Source organism: Ambystoma mexicanum, chromosome 10 (genome assembly GCF_040938575.1).
Source record: "Ambystoma mexicanum isolate Mex_15411 chromosome 10, UKY_AmexF1_1, whole genome shotgun sequence".
NCBI lineage: Eukaryota > Metazoa > Chordata > Amphibia > Caudata > Ambystomatidae > Ambystoma > Ambystoma mexicanum.
Window position 1 is genome coordinate 1,508,808,725 of NC_090932.1, and position 8,560 is coordinate 1,508,817,284.

An 8,560-nucleotide genomic window follows, 5' to 3' on the forward strand; every position below is an offset into this window, starting at 1 on the left:
CCTTCGTGCATATGTTCCAGAAAAATAACTCCATCCCCAACGGTGATAGATGCACCCCGTCATTTGAAAAATACTCTGGAGATTTTAGGTTAATGAGACCGTGCCTAATCTGACCAAAGCTCCTGCCCTTGCAAAATTTAGCCATTGCACAATTCAGCTTCCGCCTGGATTTTTCCACTGCGGCGTGGTTGTCAGCACCCTTCCATTCCTTCCTTGAGATGATTTCTGACCATAAAATTTCTGTTTCCCCTAGTTGTCCCGCAATTTCTTGCAGTGAGTACATCATCTCCCTCATGAGAGCCCCTCTCCCCAGACTTGTTAAGTCGTTCCCCCCCAAGTGAATGATCAAGATGGCCGGTTTTCTTCTGTTGGTTAAGAGCTTGCCCAGGTAGCCCTGAAGTCGTGCCCACTTCATGCCCGGCATCCCGTGCCACCCAAACCGGAATTCCCCCGCTGTCAGCGCCTCCTGCTCCTCTGACCAGCTCGACCCTGCCCTGGACACAAACGAGTGTCCCACCACCCATACGGATATCTTCTTCTTCCGGGCGGGTGCTACACAAATGGGAAGAAAGAAGAAGGCATGTCACCCTTACATTTTTTCCGGCCTAATGTACCTCTTAAAACACCCTGACTTCCATCGGCCTATCTGTTTGATTGCAGCCTCACTCATCCCCATTGCCGCCGCTGATGTCGCGGCCCCTATCCTGAATGAATGCGTTGCAAACACTCCCTCTTTCTCTCCCATCTTGGCCAATGCGATCTCCATTACCCTCTTAAACTGAAAACGACTTAGAGCCGAGCCATCCTCGTGTATCAGAAACGGTGCTCCCTTCTCGGAAGGAGGCCTCACAGCGAGAAATGCCACCACGGCCCCGACTGGGCACACCGTGCTCCCTGTAATGGGTTGTATTGCCACCGTACACCCTTTACCCATCTGATCCGTTTTCGATTTTTTCAGCCATACGGACAATCTGCCCTCTGAGACCTGTACATCCTGCATCTGCAAATATCCTGAACCCTTTGCACCCTTGTTCTCTGGGATCAATTCGCTTACCCTAAAGGCCCCAAAGAAGGCTAGCGAGAAGGCAGCTTTGAACAATGCTACTTCGAAATCCCCGTGACAGATGAACCTTAGGATGGCCACCACCCTCTGTAGTTTGACGTAATCAATGGGGCGCCTCTCGTCTCCTTTTGGTATAACTTGCCTGGCCCATCCCTTCATGGCCATGGCAATATAATGCTCTTTGGTGGGGTCGGGCTCCCCTTGTAATTTGGAAAAATGGGAGATGGCCGCCAGGTGGTGAGACATCCATGACCTGGACTTGCCTGTTTGCCATCCCCAACCCACAAATGCCCTTACAGGCATTTCCAACATGGTATTTCCCAGCCCCTCCTGTTTGAAGCTTAGATACCGTTTCCAGCATGCTTGATACTTTGTGTTCGTGCCTGGAGCTAAGGCCGTCTGAATCAGGGCACTTAGGTCCCCCAGATCATGTCCCACCACTTTGCATCGAATGGCGTCATCCCTCTCTCTGCTCCCGGGCAACACTCTCGAAATTTTTCCCACTGTAAACGAGAGAGAGCATCAGCAGCTGTGTTACGTTCCCCAGGGATGTGTCTAGCGCGCACCTCAATATTCCACTTTAGCATGCACCTGTTAAGCTCTCTCAGTAGTCGTAACACCCTAGAGCCCCTAGCTGAACCGTGATTGATTATCTGAACCACCGCTAGATTATCTGACCACAATATGACTTTGCTGCTTCCCAGCTGTTCGCCCCATAATTTGAATGCTACCACAATCGGGAAGAGCTCCAACAGGGTGATGTCTTTGGTGACCCCTCGGTCATGCCATTCGGCCGGCCATGCCGCCCCGCACCATTGCGTACCAAGAATTGCACCAAACCCCAGACCCCCTGCTGCATCTGTGAACAATTTGCGCTTCTCTTCGCTGTTGTAGGCAGATCTCCACAGGCAGACCCCGTTAAAGTTATCCAAGAACTCATCCCACATGGCCAAGTCCTCCTGAATATCCGCCCCCAACCTGACATGTTGACCGGCATGTTTCAATCCCCTCATTTTCAACTCAATGCCCCTGGCAAACGTCTTCCCCACTGGGATGACCTTGCCTGCAAAATTCAGATTGCCTGCCATGACCTGGAGTTCCCTCAGTGTTGCTTTCTCTTTGGACCTCAATCTTGCGATAGCTGTCCTTATCCTGTTTACCTTGTCCTGTGGAAGCCTGCAAAGCCCTTGCACTGAATCAATCTCAATCCCTAGGAAGGTTAAGCATGTCACGGGGCCCACTGTCTTGTCTTTGGCCAATGGTACTCCCATCACCCCCATCTGTTCCTGGAAGACCTGCATGATTTTGTGACATTCATCTGTTCCATCTTTCCCAATGAATAAAAAATCATCCAAATAATGCAACAGTGCCCCTTTGTGACATTCTTTTCTGACCACAAATTCCAAAAACGAGCTAAAGGCTTCAAAATAAGAACAGGAAATGGCACACCCCATCGGTAAGCATTTGTCAAAATAATATTTCCCTTGGACCTTGAAACCCAACAGGTGCTGACTTTCTTGATGAATAGGCAGCAGCCTGAACGCTGACTCAATGTCTGCTTTCCCCAAGAGCGCGCTTTTACCCGCTGCCCTAACCATATCCACCGCATCATCAAAGGAGGCATACTGAACCCTGCATTCCACCTCTTTGATCCCATCATTCACCGACTCCCCTTCAGGAAAGGATAAATGGTGAATCAAGCGGTACTGACCCAGCTCTTTCTTGGGGACCAGCCCCAAAGGAGATATGACTAAATTCGGCAGTGGGGGTTGTGCGAAAGGACCAGCTACCCTGCCCAGGTCCACCTCCTTAGCTACCTTCTTGCTCACTACTTCCGGCATTTGCAAGGCCGACCGTAAATTGCGCACTTCTGCGCCCTTTTTCCTCTCTGCACATGGGATCTTAAACCCCCACCTAAACCCCTCCCACAGTAGTTTAGCATGTTCCACGTTGTGATACACATTTAACCATGGAGTCATAGCCTGGATGTTAACTGGGGTTGGCAGTACATTTTTAATAGATGTCTTACAAGTTTGTATTGGTGCAAATTTCGGCAACACGACAGGCACTTCATTCTTTTTTGCCCTTACTCTTTTCTTTAGGACTGGGCCTGTGCTTGCTTTCGCTGCCCGAGGAGTTGCATTCCCCATAGCTCCCTCCCCTTGGGTGTTTGAATCTGCAAGATTTGCCAAACGGGCAACCATCTTCAGAATTGACCCTCCAGCATTCTGACTGCTCCCCTTGGTAGCTGGTTCTGTTATACCAGGAGGAGTGCCCGCGAAAGGACGCCCTTTCTCTCCGTGTGAAACCACCTCTGCCCCTCCATAAACCTTGGGTCTTTTCCCCAGTGGCCTGTTCGCCCCCTTCCTTTGTCAGTACCAGCTTATCCACCACACCCCCTACATCCATCTCATCCCAGGCTAGTGCTGGCCATACTTGCATCTTCAAACGAAAAGCCCTGTCATATTTGAGCCAACCCTCACCACCCCCTTTTCAAATAAATGTCTTGAATGTAGTGGCAGTACGCTAACATTGCAGAGGCATCCTGTGGGTGTTTCTCAATCATTACAGAGGTATAAATTAGAAAGGCGTTGATCCAATTGTGTATGGTAGCCTCAGTTTTAGGAGATTCCTTCTCTTTCCTCTCCTTCTCTTTTTCCGATAACTCTTTTAAACCGTTCCCCATTGGCTCCATATCTATAAATTCGAAAATCTCCACAAATTCCTTTTTCCACACCCTTTCTTTCACTGAGGCGGGTATGTGCCAGGACAAAGAGTTCACTGACACCCTTGCCGGAGCGAAACCAGGCATGGTCCTACCATATGCAGTCATACTACCCCCTAATCCTCCTTGTCCATTGCCGGTGACCTGAGGTATCCCCATACTCGCCATCCAAGAAGATGCATTGCCCAATGGACCACCTCCTACTAGCCCCTGCCCCACTAACGAGCTTCCAGAATCCCCTGGCGCAGCCTGCTGACATAAGGAGACCCGTAAAGCAGCATAGTTCCCAGCGTTGTTACTGTAATTAGCCCCGACAGCCCCTTGACCTATTACCGGCTGGCTCCCGCTCCCTGCCGGCGCGCTGTGCCATCCACTTGGCCATTGTCCCCCTGCGCTAGGTCCCCCCTCCAACAAAGGGCCTCCACTTGCTTGACCCATGGCTCCTCCCGCTGGACCCGGCGTTATCTCCCTCTGTACTACATTAGCCCCGTGCCCCAACTGATTAAATGCATTCACATTTCCACTCAAGAGTGACCCATTACCCCCATTCCCCAAGGCTTGCATGCATTGCAACACTATACCTCTCACCACCTCCATGGAAGGTGATCCCATCTCCTTCACCGCCGCCGGTCTGGCCTCAGGCGTGTTGGATGCCCCTTGTTTCCTGGGGACAGGGGTGGGTGCAGGCGCCGGTACGGCCTCAACCTGTTGCGCCCGTCTTTTGCCCTGGTAGTTGCCTGCTTTCCCTTTCTTGCCGCTCGTGGCCTGCTCTCTGCTAGCTTTGGCCTTCTCTGTCATCACTCTTTTCCTTTTCCTCGTGGGTTCTTCTTCCTCCAGCGATATCTCCTCCTGTTCTTCCACGAGGTTCTCCTCATCCTCTTGAAACATAAGCGGGGAATCAACTCTCTCCCCATCACCCGCGTCGCTTCCTCATGCTTGACTGGTCAGCGCCTCCATCCAGTTGGTGCCATGTTTAGCCGTGACCATTTTGGCCATGGCTATGAAAGCCTCCATGTCCATGCTCCCCGCTGTTTGTGTAGCGGGCGACTGCTCCCGAACCGAGTCCGATCCCTGTTAGCGTTCCCCCGTGACGCTCACCTCAGACCAAGTTTTCCTCACGCTGTACCGCTCACCAAAACACTTGTGCCCTCTCTGAGGCTCGAACTCAGGACCTTCAGATTATGAGACTGACACGCTGCCTACTGCGCTAAGAAGGCTCTGCTGCTCGCTGTGTACCGCACTCCGGACCTGATGTAGCCGGCGACACGGCTTTCGGCTGCTCCTCTGCGCTCCACGGCCCCGCGCTCCGGCCCCGCCTTCCACCTTTGTTCCGCGTAAGCGGCGGCGCGGCTCCCGGATTACCGTTCCGACGGTCTCCGAAACAGGAGCGCACACCGCCACCCTGTGCTTCACCGGCCCGAGCTCCAGCCCCGCCTTCCTCCTTTGGCCCGCGTAGACGGCGACGCGGCTCCCGAATTGGCTGCTCCGGTGCGATCTCCGCACCAGGGGCGCGCACCGCCTCCCTGTGCTCCACGGGCCTGCGTTCCAGTCCCGCCTTCCTCCTTCGGTGTAGGAGACGACGTGGCTACCAGGATGCCTTCCTCCCTCAGTCAGAGTGGATAACAACGCGGCTAACAGCTGCTCCTTGGCTTGCTCTTCCTGCTCAGCTGGGTCCTGACTCTCCGCTCGCCCTGGCTCTGGACCCGCGCCTTCCTTCGTCCTGTTGCAGCGTCGCGACCGAAACGAAAACCTTCCCCTGCAGTCCGGTGGTGCACAGAGCACGGGTGTCCCTCGGCTGCAGTTGTTGACTGTTGGGCGCTCCGCTCCTTATGAAGAGGGAACCACGCCCCCTTCCTTTGTTGCCCTTCGCGGGCTTTCCTTGCTTTTTGGCGCGCTTCCTTTTCGCGGGCAACTCCTGATTTTGCCGTGCGGCACCTTTCGCGGGCTTTCCACTTTTTCCACTTGCCGCCCTGACCCAGCGACCCCCCTCCCCCTTGCCAGGGAGAGAGGGGGCTGGGAAAAAAGAGAAGGACGCCGCCCGGGTTATCGGGGGTGCCTCCTCCATTACGCCTGGCTCCGTGTCGTTGGACCTGGCAGTACGCCTGCAAAGACATAATGTAGTCTCCTACAACCGTTAACTAAAGTTGAATTGGGAGAAGGCACATACCAGTTTTTCCGTGCAAGAGGCGAGAATTGTTCACTGACATTGTTCATGCTCTGGTAGGCAGTGGGTTTTCAGGGACTGCATCGCCGAAGGCATCCGGAATACTTTTAATGTGGAAAAAAAGTGCCTGCGGCCATTTTATTTGGAATTCTAGGAAGTAAAGTTAGAGATGCGCATCTTAGGTAGTTAGTTATTAAAGCTGGGAAATAAACTATACATCATCATTACACAAAAAATGTAAGACTTTTTGAAGATAGACTGGCAGAAGATTGCAAATAGTTTGAAACTGCAAATTGAAGCGTTTGTATTTGCTGTAAAGGCAAACTCAACTGGAACAAAAAGGTGTTTAGCTGAACTTGAAACAATATTTCTTGGAATACAGTTGCACAAGAGAAATTACGGGCAAAAGCCTCCCTAAGTGCACCGGAAGTGTGCTGTTGGGCTGGGGAGAATAGTAGCTGTGGAATCCTTGCGGAACCCCTGCTGGAGCCTCACGCCCCATCCGTACGAGGAATCACTGCTGTTTGACTAGGTGGCAAAACGTGTTTGACTTCACTGACTCAACACTATGGCTTATGCTTGACTCCGCCCACCTCACCCCTCAGTAAGCCTACAACTGGTGTGTCGACGCGCACCCACGCGCACACCCTCAGTGCACGTGAAGTGTGCTGTTGGGCTGAGAAGAATAGTAGCTGTGGAATCCTTGCGGAACCCCTGCTGGAGCCTCGCGCCTCATCCGTAAGAGGAATCACTGCCTTTTGACTTAGCAGCGAAACGTGTTTTACTTCACTGACTCAACGTTACGGCTTACGCTTGACCACGCCCACCTCACCCCTCAGCAAGCCTACAGCTGGTGCGTCCACGCACACCCTAAGTGCACCGGAAATGTGTTGTTGGGCTGTTCGGCTGGGAGGTGGGAGTTGGGAGGGGCAGCTGGAGCCGTGAATACTATTGTGGACCTTTTCCCAAGCATTTCTCTAAATATTACATAGTGTCAGCACCAACTTCTAATACAGTTGTAGTACCCTTTTTTATCTCTTCAACCTCCTCACCTGTGGAGTCGAAATCCTCCTCAACTGGGCTGAGCGCTCGATGTGCCGTGTAGTCCTTTTCTTTTTTCCGAGGCTGAGCGTGTCTCCCACAAGAGGAAGCCACAGTGAGAGCGTGTAAATGCGCCCTGACCGTGTCCCACTCCCGGGAGGGACAACAAAGGGGGAAAAAAGCCAGAATAGGCAAAAAACCCCTGGAGCCGGCAGGTATCCTGATGGTAGCTGGGCGTGTAAGCAGACGAACAATGGGAGAAGGCAGAAACAGGACCCAGCAGGATATGTAAACTCCAGCAAACACCGGAAGCGAAAGTAAACAAAACCAAAGGCAGAAAGCCGGGCACGAAGGAGGGAAAATAGGGAGGGAAAATAGGGAGGAGGGAGAGAACAGAAGGCGGGGACCTGAGAAGGACCGGGAAGAGTAAGAGAGGTGAAAGAGGAAAAGCTCGAGGAGCAAGAGGAAAACAGCGTGTAGCAAGACCGCGGCCGCGAGGAAAAGCAGCTGACCGTGGAAGGTTGCAACGCGCTGGACCCAGGGAGAGGAGTGGTTAAATAACGCTACGGTCATCCTAGCGGAGAAAGACTAGACCGCTTAGTGAACGTAGCGTCAGCGTGACGGAAATCAGGAAGTCCGTAAGCGGCAGCGGGGCCAAAGACGCCAGGTGAGAAAGCGGCGCATGGCAGCATGCCCCCCGCCAAGGCCCAGGCCACCCGGTTTACCGGGATGTAAACGGTGAAACTTCCGGAGAAGGACAGGAGCGTGGATGTGTGCATTTGGTTCCCAAGAGTCCTCAGCATGGGAAAAACCCTTCCAATGCACCAGGTATTCCAGGCGCCCTTTGCGGTACCTGGAGTCCAGTAACCTGGATACTTCATACTCAGGTGTATCAGGTGAGTGAGAGAGAATGGGGAAAGGGCGAGCCCTTAGGGACAGTTCGGCACTCTTCAAAAGAGATGCGTGAAACACTGGGTGAATTCGCCTAAGAGAATGTGGCAGCTTTAGGCGGAAGGCCACTGGATTGATCTTGGCAGTAATGGGATAGGCACCAATAAACCTGGGGGACAGCTTAGACGGGCGAGACCATCTAGGAAGGTATTTGGTGGATAACCACACCTTGGAGCCAACCTCCCAATCAGGTACTACCTGCCGGTGCCGGTCGGCTTGCCTCTTGTATGCCTGGAGGCTATCTCTGAGGGTCAACTTAGCTTTGTCTTGGATGTCCCTTATACGGATTAGTACCTCCTCTACCGCCGGAAGTGCAGGTTTGCAGGAAAAATGGGGAATGATGGCTCGGGGATGAAATCCATATGAGCAATAGAACGGAGACATCTTGCTTGCGGAATGACTGGCATTATTATATGCGAACTCTGCCGTCGGCAGCATATCCACCCAGTTGTCTTGTTCCAGATTGGTGTAGCTGCGCAAGTATTGTTCCAAGGTAGCGTTTAACCGCTCTGTCTGCCCATTGGTGTGGGGATGATATCCTGATGACAATGCGCGGTGAATATTAAGAGCGGTGCATAAGGACTTCCAGAATTTGGAGACGTATTGGCTCCCTCGG

The 8,560-nt window shown here is 52.7% G+C and overlaps 1 non-coding gene across 1 annotated transcript; it reads right to left on the reverse strand.

Moving 5' to 3' along the window:
* Positions 1–4,932: 4,932 nt before the first annotated feature.
* On the reverse strand, positions 4,933–5,005 carry TRNAM-CAU (transfer RNA methionine (anticodon CAU)). The gene has a single exon. It is a non-coding gene; the product is annotated as a tRNA-Met (tRNA).
* Between the last annotated feature and the right edge of the window lie 3,555 nt (positions 5,006–8,560).